Genomic DNA, 21,301 nt, shown 5'->3' on the forward strand with positions numbered 1-21,301 from the left:
GATCAGCTGAAACGTTGCTCGACCTTAGCACAAATTCTTCAACTTTTGACGACTTATTCTAATTCGGATATAGGGAAAGGTTGACAAGTCTCCGACGACAGCAGGCAGGATTCCGGATGATCATGTGAGAACCATACTGCAAAGCTTTGCGTCATCCTGGAGCAGGTCAATGGATTTCAAGAGTCCCTCTATTTGTTACTGATTGACCATGGAAAAGCCTTCAATCATCTGAATCACAGAAAACTGGAGGACGTCCCTTGAAGCAAGGGAGATCTAGACAAAATCCAGAGTCCTGCACAATGGAATCGCTAGAGTAAGGCAAGGATGGATGTATTATATTTCTGTTGCTATTGCCCATCGTAATCGAGGAAATCATGGGCCACTCTACCAGCCTACCACCATAGAAAAATCGAATGACTTCGATCCAGATGATAATGCTCTACCAATGCAACATCGCTCTACCATGTACTAAATAACCTCATCAACGTCAACAAGACCAAATCGTTGAATGTGAATAACTCCAACTCCACGGTAGATGGACAAACCATGGAAAGAAGATCGAAAACCAAAGCCAGCCAATGTCGGGTGGCGGCACAAGATCAACATAGAACATGGAGATTCAATCGGTCCAGGCAATGCCCCAAACCTCGAATACGTGAAATCTGTGATGTTATAGGCCAGTGAGACTTTGTGCGTATTAGCAGAGATCACATAGATTTGCAAGTATTCATCCACCGATGTCTACGTTTTACAGCTCGGACCTGGTGGCCTTACAACTGGATCCCGAATGCTGAGCCCCATCGACTATGTCATCGAAATTCGATATCAACAGCAACTCCACAGTATAAACGAACGTAGGCCGGCCACGCACCACATAAGAACGTAGACAAAATCTCCAAGCAAGCGCTAGACAGGAATTCGGCAGGACATCGCTGAAGAGGCAGAGCTAGGATCTCCTAACGGTGAAACCCTAACAGAAGAATGAACGCAGTAGATGTAAATCAGACTTGGGTCAATAAGGATGAAAAGCTTTTACGTTGGCTGTATGTACCCCTAAGGGTTGTTTTTTTAGGCTGCGTGCACACTGCGTCCACGCAAGGTACCCAGCATCAAATAGAGTAATGCACACATATACGTGTGTCATGTGCACGACTACATTTGATGCTGGGTACCTTAGGACATTGGGCCTGAAGCTCAGAACACAAGAGTGAGTGTGTGAAAATTTGATCCCACTTGATGAATGCCACATGTCATGGGTGCTGACTACTGAGAAGGAAACCAATCTAAGTGCCGTATAGCCAATGTATTGTGTAACTTTGATTAGCCATTTTTACAAATTGATGGAGATTTATTTTAGAACTTGTTCGAAAGAATGTTTTATTTTTCATAAAACAAGGGGAACTATAAGTCTAAAAAAATCTAGGTTGTTTTCAGTGTTTCGTACCTTTGCATGGAGTAAGGTAAACGAAAATCTGCAACTAGATACCTGAGAAGACATCGCAGATCATGCGGGGGTTTGGAAGCGCTCAGGCAGCAACCGCCGTGCATGAGCCGAAATGACTTCCTTACGACTCTTGCATGGGTGAGTTTAACGTCCATTGCATCCTCTTTACGGGTTGACCCGAGGTTGTATCTATGCCACCAACAAGTAGCATGGCATTCCAATAATTTGAGGAACATGGGCTGATATGACGTGCTCCACCGATTCTGCTTAAGACTTCACATGTATTCCATATAGTCCGGGAAGCCTGCAATTTCAAACCTATGCAAGAAATTTATAAAACAGCCAGGCTCAGACAACACATCTGTGATTTCAAAAGTACATCTGACCATTGCCCTTATTGATTCAACCAGTTTAAGTTCAGACTTGACTTGAACAAAAGCCTCTAATTCTAAAAGTACTTAAAAAATGGTGTTATAGATTCAACGGCACTTTTCCAAAAAGAAAAACAAAAATTTCTAAATAAATAAGTTCCAGTATTTTTTTTTTAATTTTATAAAGTTTATGCTAAATTCACTACTGGATAAATATGCTACAAATATTCATATCCTTTGCATTCTTTAAAGATTCTTTGCTATCATTTTTCATTAAAATTTCAAATTTTCCATGGATTATTTGCATTTTGAATTTTTTTTCGTTTCCTTGTTATTTTTTTTATTCCCCCCCCCCTCCCCTCGTACTTTTCAAGAGCTGTCGGACATAAAATAAATTTAATATGTGTATCGGCCTAATTGTAGAAATACGTTTGGGCTACAGCAATAAATTGAGCTATGAAATGGGGAGACGACATCTAGGAAGGAGCGTCCAAAATAGCTCTGGTCATATTTAGCTCACTAGTTCACTGGCGGCGCTTGCGGTTCACTTGCGGAGTACTGGAAATAGTGGGGCTCCATAATATTTGGCGTATCGGTTAAGCAGTCAAGAAGCAATAAATCAATTTGAAAGAAATTCAGGCGGTTTCAAATATTACGAAATTTAAATTGCATTTTATCGTCTATAAACTATTTAGTAATATATTGAAAAGGTCGCTGGGAATTCTTTATAATGTTTTCCCAAAACTTCCAATTCATGGAATACTTGAGAATATCCGAAGAAGTATGATGATGGTAGTAAAGTAATTCCAAATTCAAAACCAGGTTTTACTGCTGTCCAAAATTCTTCGGATGTGATCAGAAATACTTGGGATATTTTTTCGTAAATATCTTAAACAACTATTTGGGGAATACCTCAAAGATTTTCCAGAAAATGATTCCGGAAATTTCTACAGGAACTCTTTAGAATATTATTTCAGGAATTCCTCTGGATACCATCGGAAATTTCATTCCTTCGGAAATTTTTTTCAGTAATTTCTCCAAAATTTCCTCCAAGAACTATTCCCACAATTCTAAGACAAAATTTCAGGAACTTCCTTAGGAATTTTCGAACGATTTCCAAACGGACTTTTTAAAGGAACTCTTGGAATAATTTCTGATACTCTTATTATTGTAAGATTTATTATCAAACTTTCCAGTAGACCTGTGCGCCGATTGAAATGTTATTGGCGGGGCGTGATAGATAATTTTCAGCCATCGGTGGCGGCGTGGTGCTGTCTCACCGTTGGTGATCGGCCGGTGCCAATTTTATGCATAAAAAATTCTTCGGATTTCTGTGGAAGATTCCAGGAGCGCTCCCGAAAGTTCCTCCGGGAGTTTCCGCCAAAGTTCCTTCAGGAATTCCTCCGGAAGTTCCTCCTGAAGTTGCTCCAGGATTTTTTCCGGAATTTTTTCCAGGAATTCCTCCAGAAGTTTCTGCAGGAAGTTATTACAGGACTGTGTGTTCAGAAATTTCTACTAAAGTTTTGTATAGAAATTCCTGCAGAAAATCGTCCAGAGGTTGATGCTGGATTTCCTCCAGAAGTTCGTCCAAGAATTCGTACGGAAATCTGTTCAAAAATTCCTTCGCCCAGAAACTGAAATTTCCTCTATATCTATCCATCCATCGGGAAAGGAAGAACAATGCGTATTGTCATACGCGAGCGGAAGAAAAAAAATATATTAAATAATCGGTGGACCATGCGCTTCTTGGGGACAACAGATAATATGTCCAAGGGCTTGACGATCCCTCCCCAGGCCATCTACGAGTTGTGGTGCTAGTATGTGGTGGGTTTGATAGTGGGCTCTGTCACGCTTTGGGACAGAAGGTCGAAGGACAAAAGGTCGGAAGCCTAAAATTTAAAAATCTATAATTCTGTACACATGAAAAAGAACAAAAAACACAACAAATTGAAAACATGTTCCTGAAAAAAACCCAGCTTATTATATTTCCCAGAGATTTCTCCTTCTTTATTTCATGGGCAGTTCTTTAACCAATTTACAGTGAATATACAGCCACCAGCATTGTATGATTTTTATCAGTTCTCAGGACGATGAAGCTGAATAATTAGTACTTGTTAGACCGTGCTCTTGTAACACGCATCGCTTCGATGGCATGTTTGAGTGAAACACGTTAATTTTGGTATCTTTGAATCAGTGTCGTATAATGAATTATTTCTCCGCTAACCAAAGCGACTTCCTATGCATTCCTATACATTATATTCCGATTTCGATCATGGAGATACAGAAGATTGTCAATCTCTTGTAGCAATGTGTGTCAAATTCACTTTCCACTCCTTATCATGTATTAGATGGAGGTGTAATTTGTTTTATTTCAACGTGGCGTCGTTATTGGTGTTAAATACAAAATGAACGCTGAAATATGTACACTAAAACTGACAGCTTAAATTACATATTACTCGGTGACTCAACCTTACGAATGACTTTAATTAACACTCAAACATGCGTGGTGTTGTATTTTGTACAACATTAATGAAAAAATACATCTCATGGTACACAGCATTAACGGGCTTCAAAGCGTTCCAGGTCCCCACGCGTCCTGAACGGTTTATAATCCTAATGTAGAAATAAGAGGTTCTGGCTTCAAGTTAAGATTTGGCCATTGTTCTCACGAACAGTCTGTAGGTCGGCTATCAAAATCGATCAAAATGGTATCTTATATTACAATTTCCTTGTGCCCAGATACTAAGGGTATGTGATAATATACTTTTTCCTGGCGAAACGAAACGAAACGAAATCTAGATATATTTTCGAGACCTCGAAACGATACGAAAATAAAGTCCATTCAATTCGGAACTTTTCGAAACGAAACGAAATTGTAATTTTTTTTCCGCGGAATGTTGTTGAATTGCTTATGTACGTGTGTATGTGCATCATCATCTATCCCTCACCCATCCGGGGGCGTTGGTCAAGTAATACTACTCATAATTTGAACAGATCTCATGCTCTATAGTGGTGCTCTTCTTGTTGTGAAGGCTTGTACAGTATAAAAGGATCACTTCTGGTGAATGGTGTCTTCAAGAAGTGTGGGGAAAGGGATGTACTAGCTCTCCATAACAGGTACTGCAAAATATCACATTGACGACCTTATACATACTAACTACTCAGGCAATAGAAGGTCAAGAAGAGCCACCGCTGCACTAAGGGGAAAAGGGTGGCCATTAATCGGAAAATTTACTATCTTCAATTTTTCAAATTTATATATCATATAAAAATATAAACCCTAGACAAGAAAATCGGAAAATATTTAAGTGCTATGTTTATTCAGTCTAAAGATATGAGCTGGCGGAATGAAAAAAGCTGGTAAAAATTAAAAAATATTACTTTTTTTTTCCAATTTCGTTTATTTGGTAGGCTCAGGCGTGTATAACACTTTACGGAGCCATTGTTCTTTGTGATATATACAATCAATATCATTTTATTATACGGTTAGTAAGAGGGGGTAGAAGCCAGCGTACTCGTGGTGACTCGAGGTTAGTTTACAATGTTTAAGGATGGACGGGGCTTAGGATTTGGGATCAGGAAATTTCAGCTTCTCATCCGGGCATTTGGCGTCAGTGACGATGTGGCGTGTCGTCGTGCTCGAGGAATAGTTCGACTGGGAGCATCTTCCGGATGGCAAGAGCTATGGAGCTCTATGGAACAAAAAGGCAGAGACAGAACAAAAAAAAACTTTAAAGAAAAAAAAAACAAAATGTTAGATTTTTATGTCAGAAGCACAAAGAAAACTATAAATGGCCTGCATATAGACAACATCACGATCTCCCAAAACACCGCGAACTTCCCTGAAGGGTTGTTTACCTCGGGCCACAAGGGTATCCAATAATTGCTCTCTGGAGGCGTCATTTTCCGAGCAGGACCAAACTACGTGATCGATGTCATCATAATCGGCTCCGCACCTACATAAGTTGCTATCGACAAGGTTTATTCTGTACAGATGTGCGTTTAGTGAATAGTGATTGGACATAAGCCTCGACATCGTGCGAATGAAGCCTCGACTTAAGTCCTCACCTCTGAACCACGCTCGCCCAGAAACTTTTGGAACTATGGAAAATAGCCACCGTCCAAGTTCGTTGGGTGTCCAATTTCTTTGCCAACTTTGAAGAGTACTCTGACGGACTAATGGGAAAAACTCGTTGCTCGAGTATTGTCTATCATAAACCTCACCTTCCTGTGCGCCCACCTTTGCCAGCGAGTCTGCCTTCTCATTGCCGTAGATTGAGCAGTGAGATGGGACCCAAACAAAGGTAATCTTGAATGATCTTTCGACCAAAACACGCATCTTCTCTCTTATGTTTGTAAGAAAGTAAGATGCGTGCTTAACGGGTTTCATCGACCGGAGTGCCTCGATAGAACTAAGACTATCCGAGAAGATGAAATAATGGTCTACGGGCTGATTGGAAATTATCCCCAAAGCGAAGTTAATTGCTGCCAGCTCAGCAACATAAACCGAACACGGTTCCTGAAGTTTTCGGAAGGTGGTTGAAGTTACATTGAAAACACCGAAGCCAGTGGATCCGTTAATGCGAGAACCATCAGTGAAATATCTGCTGTTGCAATTGACATGTTCATATTTTTCAGAAAAAATGGAGGGAATAGAAATATTTCGAAGATGATCTGGTATTCCTTGAATAGCGTATTTCATGGGCAGATCGTATTCAATTGAGAGACTGTCATTGGTGAAGTCAACTCGAGGTGGATTATAACACGGAAGACAAAGATCTGAAGAAATGTAGTTGAGATAGACTCTAAGGAATCTTGAACGACAAGTTAGTTCAAGCATATTATCGAAGTTATCTAGAACAAGTGTGTTACTTGTTCCACATTTGATGAGTATTCTAAGTGAGAGCTCCCAGTAACGGTGCTTTAAAGGAGTGACTCCAGCAAGCACCTCCAGGCTCATGTTATGCGTTGAATGCATGCAGCCAAGGGCAATACGCAAACAACGATACTGAATTCGTTCCAATTTGATCAGGTGGCAATCAGCTGCTGAGAGGAAGCAGAAAGAGCCATACTCTAAAACAGAGAGAATAGTCGTTCTATAGAGTTTGATGAGGTCTTCCGGGTGAGCACCCCACCAGGTTCCAGAGATAGAACGTAGAAAATGGATCCTTTTCCGGCATTTTTGTGTCAAATACTCAAAATGGAGTTTCCAAGTACATTTAGAATCAAACACGACCCCAAGGTATTTAGAAGATAAAGATTGGTTGATGTCATCATTCAACAGTTTTAGTTTCAGTTGAGCTGGGTACCGCTTCCTAGTAAACACAACCAACTGAGTTTTTTGCGGAGAAAACTCGATCCCTAGATGTCTGGCCCAAACAGTCAGATTATCCAGGGTACTTTGCAATGGTCCTTGCAAGACAGCTGCACATGGACCTCTTAGAGAGACCACGGCATCATCTGCAAGTTGTCTGAGCGTGCATCGTCCTTCCAAACAATTGTCAATATCTTTAACATAGAAATTATAAAGCAAGGGACTTAAACATGATCCTTGGGGAAGGCCCATGTAGCTATTTCTGGAAGTTGTCAGAGTGCCGAGTGTGAAGTTCATTTGTTTTTCTGACAACAAATTATACAAGAAATTGTTCAAAATAACGTGTAATCCACTACTGTGCAGATTGTCTGATAGTACTTCTATGGAAACTGATTCAAAAGCGCCCTTAATATCCAAGAATACTGAAGCCAATTGCTCCTTGTGGGCAAAGGCCAGCTGAATATCTGAAGAGAGCAACGCTAGACAATCGTTTGTTCCTTTACCTTTTCGAAAACCAAACTGAGTATTTGAGAGTAATGCATTTTGTTCGACCCAATGGTCGACTCTTGAAAGGATCATTTTCTCTAATAACTTTCTCATGCATGATAGCATGGCAATCGGTCGGTATGAATTGTGATTAGACGCTGGTTTCCCAGGCTTTTGAATAGCTATTACTTTGACCTGTCGCCATTCAGGTGGCACAATGTTGTACTCCATGAAACAGTTGTACAGGTCAAGTAATCGTCTTTTGCGATATCTGGGAGGTTTTAAGAAGATTGAATTTGATGTTATCGCATCCCGGAGCAGAGTTATTCGATGAAAAAGAGACATAGAAAGTTCCAGCATTGTGAATGGTCCACCCAAAGAACCGGGATCAGTGACTGATTCTCGAAATAGCGGTTCTGCTGGTACGGAATCTGGGCAGACCTTTTTTGCGAAGTTGAATATCCATCGATTGGAGTATTCTTCACTCTCATTGGTGGAAATGCGGTTCCGCATGTTGCGAGCCGTTTTCCAAAGTGTTGTCATTGAGGTTTCTCGTGATAGTCCCTCGACAAATCGTCGCCAGTAGCTACGTTTTTTTTGCCTTGAGAAGATTTTTGAGTTTTCTTTCGAGCCTCAAATACTCTTCAAAAAGCTCTGACCTTCCGTGTTTACGGAAGGCCTTGAAGGCATCAGATTTCTCAGAATACAACTTAGTACATTCATAATCCCATCCAGGAGTGGCTGGTCTTCTTATGACAGATGTACTTGGAACGCGTCGTTTCTGAGCTTCTTGTGCGCTTTTTTGAATCAACTCAATAAGGAATCGATATTCATCCAAAGGTGGAAGAGTATCAGTTGATTCAATACCAATTTTACCGCTGATGCAAATTTTTGCCAGTCAATGTTCTTCGTGAGATCGAAAGGAACATTAACTGGCTCAGATTGTTGATAGCCACTCTTAATTGTGGTGACTATCGGCATATGGTCACTACCATGGGGATCTTGAATTACCTTCCACGTGCAATCTAATGATAGTGAATTTGAACATAAAGACAGATCAATACGGCTTTGTTGACCATTTGGTCCTATTCGAGTTACTTCACCAGTGTTCGAAATATTCAAATTGAAATCGTCACACAAATCATAGAAAATAGGCGCTCTATAATCGTCATACGTTTCGCCCCATCCAATACCATGTGAGCTCATATCACCCAATATCAATACTGGAGATGATAAGAGGGAGACTGCGCTCCAAAAATGTCGACGATTAATAGAGGCATTTGGAGGAATGTACACTGAAGCTATGCAAAGATCTTTATTCTTCACATTTACTTGGCATGCGACGATTTCTAAGCCGGGAACAGTCGGAATGGGAATTCTGTAGAAGGAGTAGCATTTTTGATCCCCAAAAGAACGCCACCATAATGATCATTCCGATCTTGGCGAATAATATTAAAATCGTGGAAGTTGATTTCATCTTCAGAAGAAAGCCATGTTTCACAGAGTGCAAATACATCGCAATCGGAATTGCGAATCAAAAACTTGAACACGTCTAATTTATTTTTCAGATTATGACAGTTCCACTGCAGCACAGTGATTGTATCTTGGGTATTGGCCGTATTATCCATCGAAAGATACAATTCCTGCAATGATGGGCCTCAATGAATTCGGAATATTAAATAAATTCAAAAAACGGTCCACAAGGTCCTTAAAGGAGATCAATCCTCGCTTGGACGGAATACTTTTACTAGAAGTGCGAATTACTTTTTTTCTTTCGTTGATTCTCCTAGCCGGATGTTTCTTCGAAACATCGGATTTTGGCAATGGCGGGAATGCCTTACTGCAACTAGGATCAAAAGAAGCAGTAGGGACAGGTTGCTTCGGGATTTTAAATAAACCCCCATTACCTTCAGATTTTGCCAAGCTTTTTATGGATGATTTTTGTCCTCTGGCGGCGCGCCCCGGGGGAAGCCGTTTGCTTCCTCTTTCGGGCACGTTTACCTCCGCAGGATCATCCATATCGGCTGCGTCAGAGTCCAATTCATCAATGGATATGGAATCATAATAATCACTTACACGAACGGTGGCTGAAATAGCAGTCGATGCAGTGGCTGTGGCGGATGTGTCTTGCGACTTAACCATTTCCGCATACGACTGCTTGGAGCGCTGTACCAACGAGCGCTTCACTTTTGGGTGCGCTTTTTGTACACCGGGCATTCCTGCAAACCATGGGGAGGATTCAAACCACAATAAGCACATTTTGTTGCCTGTTGCTGGCAGGACTCCTCCCGATGCCTTTCAGAACATTTGCCACAACGTGGTTTGTTGTCACAAAACTCGGCAGTGTGACCAAGTTGTTTGCAATTGGTACAATTAAATACCCTTGGCACAAAAAGACGCACCGGAAATAGCATGTTTTCAATATCAACATATTTTGGGAGCATCGAACCGGCGAACGTCACCCGAAGCGAACCTGACTTGGAATATACCTTCTTTCCATCTACCGTGGCTGCTGAATGCAATTCCTTGCAGTCCAGAATATCCACGGTAGACTCCATTGCATTCTTTAGGCGGCCTTTTCCCGCAAGCACATCCTTGCAAGTCAGGCTCGCTGCGTTTATCACACCTTCAATTTCGACCTCCCGCGAGGGGACATAAACCATATATTCATTGTACGCCCTGTCGCCAGCAATTTCATTCGCCACCTGGTAGGTATGTAGGTGCGGTGATGCGTAGTTTGTTCCTGTTGATCTGGCTAAAATCAAGCTTCGGAAAACGACGCGTCAAATCTCGTTTAATGCCGAGAAAATCTAGGCTTTTTACTTTCTGCCGAAAGTAAACAACCCAAGGCCCAGGCGAAGCCGCATGGTACAATCGAGTGCGCCCTCCATCTTTAGCAGGCACACTGCCTTCTCCAGTCTCCGCCTCCATTCTCACCCCGCAAGGTGGAAGGGTAATTTTGCTTATACTAACTTAAAACTAATAGCAAATTAGAAAAAAAAACTTTAAAAAAAACTAATTTGATTAATTCTAAGCAGTCCCACTCTGTATCAAACAGAAGGGAGAACAATAAAAAGTTTTGCCACTTATCTGCCCCTGCTGCTGTAGGTAGCAGCAGTAACAATAGCCTGCTTCACTGGCGTCGCCAGAAGCAGCTACTTAACTCGCCGACAGCGATCGCCTTGGATCCGTAGGTAGGAGCACAACACAATAGCGTTTTCACTACCGAACACAATCCGCGATGAGACACAGCACACACGTCTGGCTCGTTCGAACTATCGGCACGGAATGAAAAAAAAAAAAAAAAAAAAAAAATTACTTACATTGATTTGTATGTTATGAAGTCAATTTTTCTCCAAATATAATGTTTTGTATACCATTTCAAAGCTTAAAACAGTTTTCTAGAAAATTGTGGTTTTTATTCTCCATATCTCGTAATGATTAGAAAATAAACAACATTATTACTAGAAATATGGCTGTTTACTATTTTATGCATTGAAAACAAACAAACAAACACAATTACCGAAGTTTTTATAATTTTTGTTTTGTTTTTTTTTCACGGGTGGGTTAAAATTCTTGAATATTCCTTCACATAAAATATGTGGCATAGAAACAGTTTTCATTGAAAAAATATTTTTGGCCGCCCATTTGTATGAGAATTCCCCATAGTGCGCTGCTTACTAAAGCTTGAACAAGATACCTGGGAATCCCACAATATCTGCGGCAATAGCAGCGAACGATGCCCTATGCGAATTGAGTTTTTTATTCAATACTAGCAGTCCCGTCGAACTTCGTAAGTACACTGGGGGAAGTGGAAAAGGAAAAATCGATAGTGCATGTTTGAATTGGTGTAAAACCAGTTTAAATTATTTAAATGCGTTCAATCAAAATGCACCAACTGTGTGGTAATTCATACCATTTTGGTCGCTTGAAATTTATGGAAATAGATTTTAAAATTAGGAGTTGTTTTTCCACTTACCCTAGTGGGATGGAAGGAATTCTCGTAATAGCTAGGGGAGGGGTGGTTTTGCCTTCTCGAACACTTAGTGTACGTAAAGTCTATATGTTCGCCCCAAAGATGAACTTTTTAAAGGAAAAATGGGACTTACAGGGTTATAAACTAATCAACTTGGTTTGACGAATTGAGATGATGTCTGTATGTGCCTATGTGTATGTATGTGTGTGCGCAAAGCACGTACAAAACTATCAGCTATTCTTAAGCACTTGTTTTTTACAAATCTGTTCGCAAAAAAAATGCATTCAACGGCGAAACTTGTTATGAATAAAAATTAATGTAAATTATATAATGTATTTACCTATAAGTGCTATTTTTACCTTTCTAATACATTTTTTCACATGTAAAACATGTGAAAGGCATCAATACCGATAGGTGGATTTATCAGGCATTTTCTCATTTATATGAGTCCAATCACCACTGGAATAACAATGATAACAAAGAAGGAACATATTAAGATTCACGGCTATCGAAATAAACCCTGGAGGGAAGAAAAAAATTGCGTAATTAGAACATTATCCACTTCACGCTGATCGGTTTAGTAGTCTATAAGGGTCAGACAGACAGAAATTCATTTTTATGTAGATTAAGGTGGCTCAAAAAAAACTTTTTCAATTTTTTTGATACGCCGCTCTCTGTATTGGTTTTATTTGATACACTGATGCTCTGGGCAACATTTCAGCCAAATCAGTCAACGTTTGGGCGGTGCTAAACTCGTTGGAAGTTTATATGGAAAAATGTATGCAGAAACATCCAAAAACAGTGATTTGCAGTTGGACGGCACAATTAACGATCAAGAACCATGACACTCATTCAGTAGAATTAAATACAGAATGTTATGATGAAAACCGCGAGAAGATTAGAGTTTATTAGGCAAAGATATTACCATTTCACTGGAGTGTTGTAGGGGTGAATTCATTTCTTTTCAAAGGTAAAAGAAACGAAATTTGCTCAAACCCCGCTTCAGAGAAATACCAATAACTTCGCCGGGAAAACTCTAATCTTGTCGCAGTTTTCTGCATAACATTCTGTATTAAATTCTACAAGAACTGAAGGAGTGTCATGGTTCTTGATCGTAAATTGTGCCGTCCAACTGCAAATCACTGTTTTTGGATGTTTCTGCATACATTTTTCCATATAAACTTCCAACGAGTTTAGCACCGCCCAAACGTTGACCGATTTGGTTGAAATTTTGTCCAGAGCATCAGGGCATCAAATAGAACCGAATAAAAGGGCGGCCAATCAAAAAAAATGAAAAAAGTTTTTTCCATACCATAGTCAATAGAGCAAATAACCTACTTAAAACCCTAACAAACAATGAAATCCCACCAATAGCCATCCTCCCTAGAGCCAAAAATAGACCATGGAACCAGTCTCCCCCCAAAATCGATCTCTCACTTCTCAAACAAGTGAAAGCCGGGGACCCCCTGCCATTATACAATCTAATTTCCACAAACCTCGAGCGGAAAATACCGCAGCCTCCAATACATCTACACTGAAGGCTCATTGTGCAATGGCAAAGTAGATTACGGAATATCCAGCAATACAACTTTCCTCAATATAAATTCTTCCCTCCTCCCTCTCTGTTCCCTATTCAGTGCTGCAGCTCATCCGTTAATGCTATCCTCTCACCTAACCACCCACATTACCGACTCCCCCACTATCATATTTAGCAACTCTGCCAGCTGTCTCCAAGAGATGAAATCCTCCTCCTCAAAGCATCCCTGGCTTCAGGAGGCTGAAAGACTGGCTGTGGCCAATAACGTCGCATTCTGCTGGTTGTCCGGACACTCCGGTATCTATGGCAACGAGGAGGCCGACCGTTTGGCTGGTGCCGGTCGGGAAGCCTGCCCTGAGACTGTCTCTGTCCCCTCCATGAACACTGTAAGATGGGTCAAGGGAACAATTCGAGAACATTGGGAATCCAAATGGTTCTCAAACAGAGACGTTGCTTTGAGAAGAATCAAACCATCCACTTTACCCTAGCCAGATAACAAAACCCGAAATATCGTCGCACTCTCTCCCGTCTACGAATCGGCCATACTCGCCTTACCCATAGATACATACTGAAAAAACCGAACCCCCAATATGCACCACTTGCAATATCCCCCTCACTGTCACCCATATACTATCAGAATGTAACGCTTATGCAACGCAACGCTTGGCTTTAAATTTGAGTAGCACGCCTGAGGAGATTTTATCGCCACCCAACGAAGAGAAACTGATCGAATTCCTGAAGGACACCAACCTGATCGACCAACTGTAAACACCAACAGTTAGGGATGAATGACCGCCTGAGTTAATATCCCTCAAAAACAAACCATCATCATTTTTTCCATACTAATTTGAGCCACCCTAATATAGATGAAGCATCACATAGTAAATGGCTTTGGGACAGAATGTCGAAAGACAAAAGGTCGAAGGACAAAAGGTCGACGGACAAAAGGTCGAAGAGACAAAAGGTCGATGGAACAAAAGGTCGAAGGGACAAAAGGTCGAAAGGACAAACGGTCGACGGGACAAAAGGTCGACGGGACAAAAGGTCGAGGGGACAAAACGTCGACGGGACAAAAGGTCGAAGGGACAAAAAGTCGAATGGACAAAATTTAAAAATCTATAATTCTGTATACATGAAAAATACTAAATATACGACAAGTTTGAAAACTTGTTTCTGAAAAAAAATTTAGCTTGTTACATTTCCCAGAGATTTCTCCTTCTTTATTTCATGGGCAGTTCTTTAACCAATTTACGGTGAATATTCATCAGCCAGGGCGAGCATTGTATGCTTTTGATTAGTTCTCGGGACGAGAACTGAAAAATTAAAACTTGTTAGATCGTGCTCTTGTAACACGTGTCGCTTCGAGTGCATGTTGAAGTGAAATACGTTGGTTTTGGTATCTTTGATTCAGTGTCGTATAATTAATTATTTCACCAACGCGACTTCCTATACTTTCCTATACATTACATTCCGATGTCGATCATGGAGAATCAGAAGTCTCTTGTATAAATGTGTGTCAAATTCATTTTCCACTCATCATCATGTATTAGATGGGGATGTTATTGGTTTTAATTCAACGTGACGTTATTATTGGTTTTAAATAAGAAATAAACACTGAATCATGTACACAAAGACTGGCCTTAAGCCGTACATAACAGTTTACATTATGCACATTATTCGGTGATTCAACCGTACGAATCATCTTAACACTCAAACATGCGTGATGTTGTATATTGTACAACATTAACGAAAAAATCTCTCTCATGGTACACAGCATGAACGATCCTGCATTAGTGTTTCAGGATAAAATCATGATTGTGCATATGCAAGCACTCGGAGTATTCGAGAAACGGGTGCTGAGGACCACCTTTGGCGGTGTACAAAAAGACGGTGTGTAGCGGCGAACAATGAACCACGAGCAAGCCCAGCTCTACGGCGAACCCAGTATCCAGAAGGTAGCTAAAGCCGAAAGGGTACGATGAGCAGGGCATGTTGCAAGAATTCCGTACAACTACCCTGTAAAGATGGTGTTCGCTTTCGATCCGGCAGATACGAGACGGCATGGAGCACAGCGAGCGAGGTGGGCAGACCAAGTGTAAAACGACTTGGCGAGCGTGGGGCGCATTCGAGGCTGGAGAGATGCGGTATCGAACCGTGAGTTAACGTCGTTGCCGACCGGACTTTGTGAATTTCCATCGACGTTCCTATCGGTATCAGCATTTTGGAGTTGGCAACATCGAGGCGCATCAGCAGAACTAGGCGAACGATATCGAGGGCGATCATCAAACCTGTACCTACCGAGCCAGTGCAGACTTAGCATACTTGTAATGTAGTTAAGTTAAGGATGATAAATCAGTTGGTTGTGTACAGTGAAGGTAGTGAGACGTTTAATTTTTTTTAACAGAACTCCATGTTCTCGAATTATTAACTCGTGTATTGTGGCGTCAAATTGTTGATTCAGTGGTTTCTGTTTAGATGTAAGCTAAATAAATGAATGAATGTGCTTATGCATATTGCATATTAGTGATAGAGTTTTGTGTAGAAATTAGAGTCTGTAGGTCGGCTATCCGAATCGCTCGAAAAGGGTCTTATATTACATTTTCCTTGTGCTGAATTTGTTGAAAACATGGGCCAATCTGACCCTTATTTGGCCAAGTGTCACCCGGTGACGGTACTCACATCATAGTTTTCATTTGTTTTGTTCTCAATACTATGGCTTTTCAATTTTAACCAATTTTGTAATTTCGACCTTTTGTCCCTTCGACTTTTTGTCCTTTCGACATTTTGTCCCGTCGACCTTTTGTCCATTCGACCTTTTGTCCCGTCGACCTTTTGTCCCTTCGACCTTTTGTCCATTCGACCTTTTGTCCTTCGACCTTTTGTCTGTCGACCTTTTGTCCCTCGACCTTTTGTCATAGATTCTAGTAAATTACTGGAACATGCTCACCAAATTCGTCCATTTGTAGGTCGTTTGTCCATTTGCTCCTATGTGCTTATCCCATTTACGACGTCTCTTTCAGCATGCATAGGATCGAGGCAAGGTTTCTTGATGGAGTTTTAGGTGTGGTCTCGGCGAAGGTGGAACATAGGTCGGAGTCGTTAGAAGGGGTGGCCTTTGGTTTGGGTGTTCTCCAACAGATGTTGGTGTCACGATTAGAGTCTGTTCACAAATTACGTAACGCTTTTGGGGGGAGGGGGGAGGTCTAACTACTTTGTTACACTAAAAGGTGGGGGAGGGGGTGGGCACTATCAAATGTTACGCATAACGCGAATAAAATTTATTTTAAAGGTTTTTTGGAAATTTTTGATTCATACTACCCATAATTGTCCCATGCTAGCCTTTGTAGTTTTTTACTTTTTATCTCAGAGCAGGCTATTTTGATGTATTTTTTTGGGAATCCTAAAAGACAGTAAGTTTTGTTCGAATAATTGTTGCTATATTTCGAGGCAATTTTTGTCTCACGGATGAATATGTATTTACGACTTCTACAGATTATATTATTTTATGGAACAAACTCGGGAACGACGCTTTTATTGGTATTGTATTTCATGATTTGCTCTTCCAAACCAAGCCAAAGTTAATAAAGGCAACCCAGGGAGTTTTCATTCGATGAAGGAAGAAAGAAATAAAAAGGAAGAAAGGAAGAATGAAGAAAGAAATAAGGCAAAAACAGTAAAGAAAGAAAGAGGAAAGAAGGAAGAAAAACTGTTTCCTGAAAAACTGAAGGAAGAAAGAAAGAAGGGAGGAAGAAGGAAGAAAGAGAGAAGAAAGAAGATAGGAGGAAAAAAATGAAAAAAAGAAAGAAGTAAGGAGAAAAAGGAGAAAGAATAAAGAAACACAGAAAAAAGAGGAAAAAATAAGAAAGGGAGGAGGTGGAAAGAAGCAAAAAAGAAGGAAAAAAGGAAGAAAAATGAAAAAAAAAGAAGAAAGAAAGAAGTTAGAAATAAGGATGATGAAATATGGAAGTAAGAATGAAGAAAAAAGGAAGAAGAATGGAAGGAAAGAAGCATCTGAAGTAAGAAGGGAGAAGGAAAAGGAAAAAAAGAAAGAAAGTAGAGGGTAGAAGGGAGACAAAAAAAAGAAGAAAGAAAAAAGAAGGGTCTTCCTTCATTTCGACCTTTTGTTCTTTGACATTTTGACACAGTTTTTTTGTTTCGACCAGAGTGTAAAATAATCGAAATTTTTTAGTGAAGTCCATTTTTCTTCATTTGTCAGTTCACTTCCGACACATTCATAGTCGGCTCTGGACAGTCAATATTCAGTTGAATATTAGTCATTGAATATTTATGCACATTTTACAAATTGATAAATTATCTGAAATCTGAACTAGAGCTGTGCGCCGCCGCCGCCACCAGTTTTGACCGGCGCGTCGCTGGAATTTTTTGACCGCGCCGCCGGTAAGTTTTTGGCGCGCCGTTGAAATATTTTTAGTGACGTAGGTTTCGTTTTGTAAGGTTAATCCCCCACCCCCAAATTGGTAAAAGAAAAATTCCGTGCAAACCTAAATAAATTTGAAAAATTTCGGCTGCGCCACTGACAAGAATATGTAGTAATTTCATAGCCTTTTCTAACTTCAAATTATAGGAACTAACGAGTAATGTCTTCCAATCCAGAACTCGTTTAAGCGTTTCAAGAAATTGCAGACGATTCATAGTGAGCAAATACAGATATTTGCATTTCTCTGCCTTGCAAATTGATGAAAATACAGGCATGACATGTGCTGGAGGTTGCGGATCATACTCATGACAACCCAAACGATTAAGAAAATCAAGTTCATGCTTTGAAGTTAAAATAAGATTTTGCATATTTTGAAATATGGCCTGGATATAGGAAAAGCTAATAAAAAGTGATCCATCATTTTTGTTATTCTGTGTAATTTATTGAAGTTACTGTTTCTGGTTGTAATTTATAATCACAAAAATATTCGCGTTTAATGTAATATTTGCATCCAGCAGAAATAGAAGAAATAAACATTTTTTTTTTATTTTGATGAGTGATATGTTCTCACAAGTATCTTGAAAAAAAAACTTCCATTATGTAGGAGTCTTTTCTAAATATTCGTAAAAATTGGAAAAAGATCCGTTGTGCTGATTATTTCACTTGCTAGATAAAGCTCAAAAAACGAAAAGATTCTATATCATTATATTTAAAAAAAACGCAGGATACAAAGTCGGAAAGAAACACAATTCTTGCATAATCAAACACAAACTACAATACAAAACTATATTTTGAAGTAAGATGCCACCAGAGGATGCGATGAGGTGATTAGCTGATCAGCATAGAATTTCAGGCAATAGTAAAACCACAATTGAATCATTTTATATTGAATCTTATAGACTTCCTTCTTCTTTAATTCTGGGAAAATTCTGGAATAATAAAAATGACAGTTGTGCGATGCTTTCATATTAAGTGGTGTGCTCTTAAAAACGCAAGTGATTTTTGTTTTGGATTCCGAGATGCTCGCCTCAAGGAAGTCGGCAAAATTCTTTCTCCAGAAATTCTAGGAAACTCATATTTTAAAAATACAGGGTTATTTTTATATAGGAATTCTGAGGAATTTCTTCCCAGGAATTTTGAGGATTTATTCCTTTAGAAATTATGGGTATGTCTTCCTCCAAGAATTTTAGAAAACCTTGACTTTTTCGAATTTTGAGAAAACTCTTCCCTGGGAAATTTTTGGAAATTTCTGCTCCTGAATTCTGGGAAACTGATTTTCCAAGCATTCTGGGTTCTCCTATCACTAGTAATACTGGGAAATTCTTTCCCAGGAGTTATGAGGACTTACCATTACAGCAAGCATGAGCAAAAACATCTAAAGAACTTCAGCATACCACAGAGCATACCTTCTCCCCTCAACACAGGTTTTCCTTTTTCTCGAAATTTCAGGAAATTTCCAGATATTCGTCGTCACAAATTCTGGGCAGTCGTTATACAAGAATTGTAGTATAATCTGCTTAAGCATTTTTTAATGCTTAAGTATTTTTTGGCGAATTTCTCCTTCTGAGACTTTGGGAAATTCCTCCTTCAAGAATTCCTCCCACAGAAATTTTGCAGAAATTCTCAGATATTTTTGGGAATTGGCCCTACAAAAGCTCAGGGCAAATCATCTCGCACGAATTTTCGAGAATCCTTCTTCCAGACTTTAAGAGGAATTCCTTCTTCAGGAATTCCTTAATCTGAGGATTTGGGTAATTACTCACATCAGCTCAGATATGCTATAGAATAGATAATTCCTCTCTCTGACAACTCTGGAGATATTTTCCCGCACAATTTATGAGGAAACCTACTCCCGTGAATTATACCCGAGCAGCTCATATGTTACACATATAAAGCTATGTCCATTGAGGAAAAAATCATGATACAAATCATTTCTTTTTGTTTGTAGTGAAAACCTTATTCTTTATTCCTCTCATCAAAAGTTGCACACCTCCGAAGTCAATTTCCTTGGCACATTTGTTCCACATTTTGGTCATATGAGTCGCGTCCCGAGCTGTTTTTCCACTTTTCTTAAGCTTCCGCTTCATTACTGCCCAAAATGTCTCGATGGGCCGGAGCTGTGGGCAGTTGCGTGGATTTATTTGTGGGCAGTTGCGTGGATATATATATATACCACTGGATGAGTTCCCGGCTGCAGTGGCAACTCGCCAAATCTGACCAAAACTTCACGGGACCTTTATGGGATTTATGGAAGGTAGACCGCGGTTTTTGAGACATTCCTCCTTGTACAGCTTCGAGGCCATCGTCTTATTCGTCACAAACACTTAGGTCTTTGCTCCACAGCTGCATATCCCTTGCCAAAATCATCTGCTTTTTTTGCAATTTTGTCCAAAAAGCAAACTTAAACTTCGCAGGAACTACTCCTCGTGCCGTCGCCATGTAGAATTTTTGGCTAGGAAGCTGTCCGAAATCCATTTTGACGTGGGTTCCATCGTCGATGAGCAGGATTATCAATGTGGGTGTGCAGATTTTTTTTCTTTTCTATCGGCTTCCATCTGGAATAATTTTTGACTTGCTGCACGAAACATCGTGAAATGTATACTACAGCAAGTGGGCGCCTAGGTAGACAAACCGCTGTAAAAGAATTCTTGCAGCGGTCACTTTCCGTGCCGCTGCAATACAAAAAAAGGTTCCGGATTCTAAATGGACATAGCTTCATCACAGTAACTTATACTTGTTTATTTGGTTTTTTATATCCAATTGACCTAACTGTGCCTGTGGTCTTAATGAACTTATAAATTCTAAATAGATCACACAGATCACAATAACAGGTTTCATCAAGGGTATCACTAACAATAATATAAGATGTAATGTAATAAATAATACAGCACAATTTGTACAGCCACACATAATGAAATAGAGAACGTTAATTTACTGCGCATCGTGAAACTATTGATAATGACAATTAATTGGACTTGGCTTCCATACGTTATTTGAACGGTTAATAAACTCGCGAGATCAAATACCGTTTGGCCAAGTGGAACTACTAAGTGCCAACATTTTCCACTTATCTTTCAGAATGATCTTGAAAGAACATAATCTAGAGTTTTGTCATCTACATGCTTAGCAACTAATGTAAGGGTTCATCCACAAATTACATAACGCCAAAATTGATCATTTTCAACCCCCCATCTCTTTGTAATGCTTTTGGTAAGGAAAGGTTTGAAAATGTGTAGGCCGTAACGCTCAGACAGATATCCACCCACCCCCAAAAGCGTTATGTAATTGTAACATTCACTCGAAGAAATCCTTTTCTGAGAGTTTTAGGGATTCCTTTGTTCAGAAGTTCTGAATATTTGATAATACATTTCCTAGAAATTCTGATTGGGGAACTCCTGTGAATTTCTTCTGCTCTGCTTTGTTGGCATTACATCCTGTTCGTTAAGTGTTCATTAAGCACTTCCACAGTTATTAACTACGAGGTTTTTGAGCCGATTCATCATTTCTGCATTCCTGTGTAATAAAACTAATATGATAATGCTCAAAGACAGAGGGAAGTATCATAAACCCTACACTGTACCATGAAATGAATTCTTGCTTAACTTTTCAAAAGGTCCTAAGTAACATTTTTTTCATGAATTAATTTGAATAGCGCAATCAACAGAACAACATGAAAGCTTTTGTTTGCTGTACTCAAATTAAATCATGAAAAAAATGTTACTTAGGTCCTTTTGA

The sequence above is a fragment of the Armigeres subalbatus genome, chromosome 3, assembly GCF_024139115.2.
Source record: "Armigeres subalbatus isolate Guangzhou_Male chromosome 3, GZ_Asu_2, whole genome shotgun sequence".
Lineage (NCBI taxonomy): Eukaryota > Metazoa > Arthropoda > Insecta > Diptera > Culicidae > Armigeres > Armigeres subalbatus.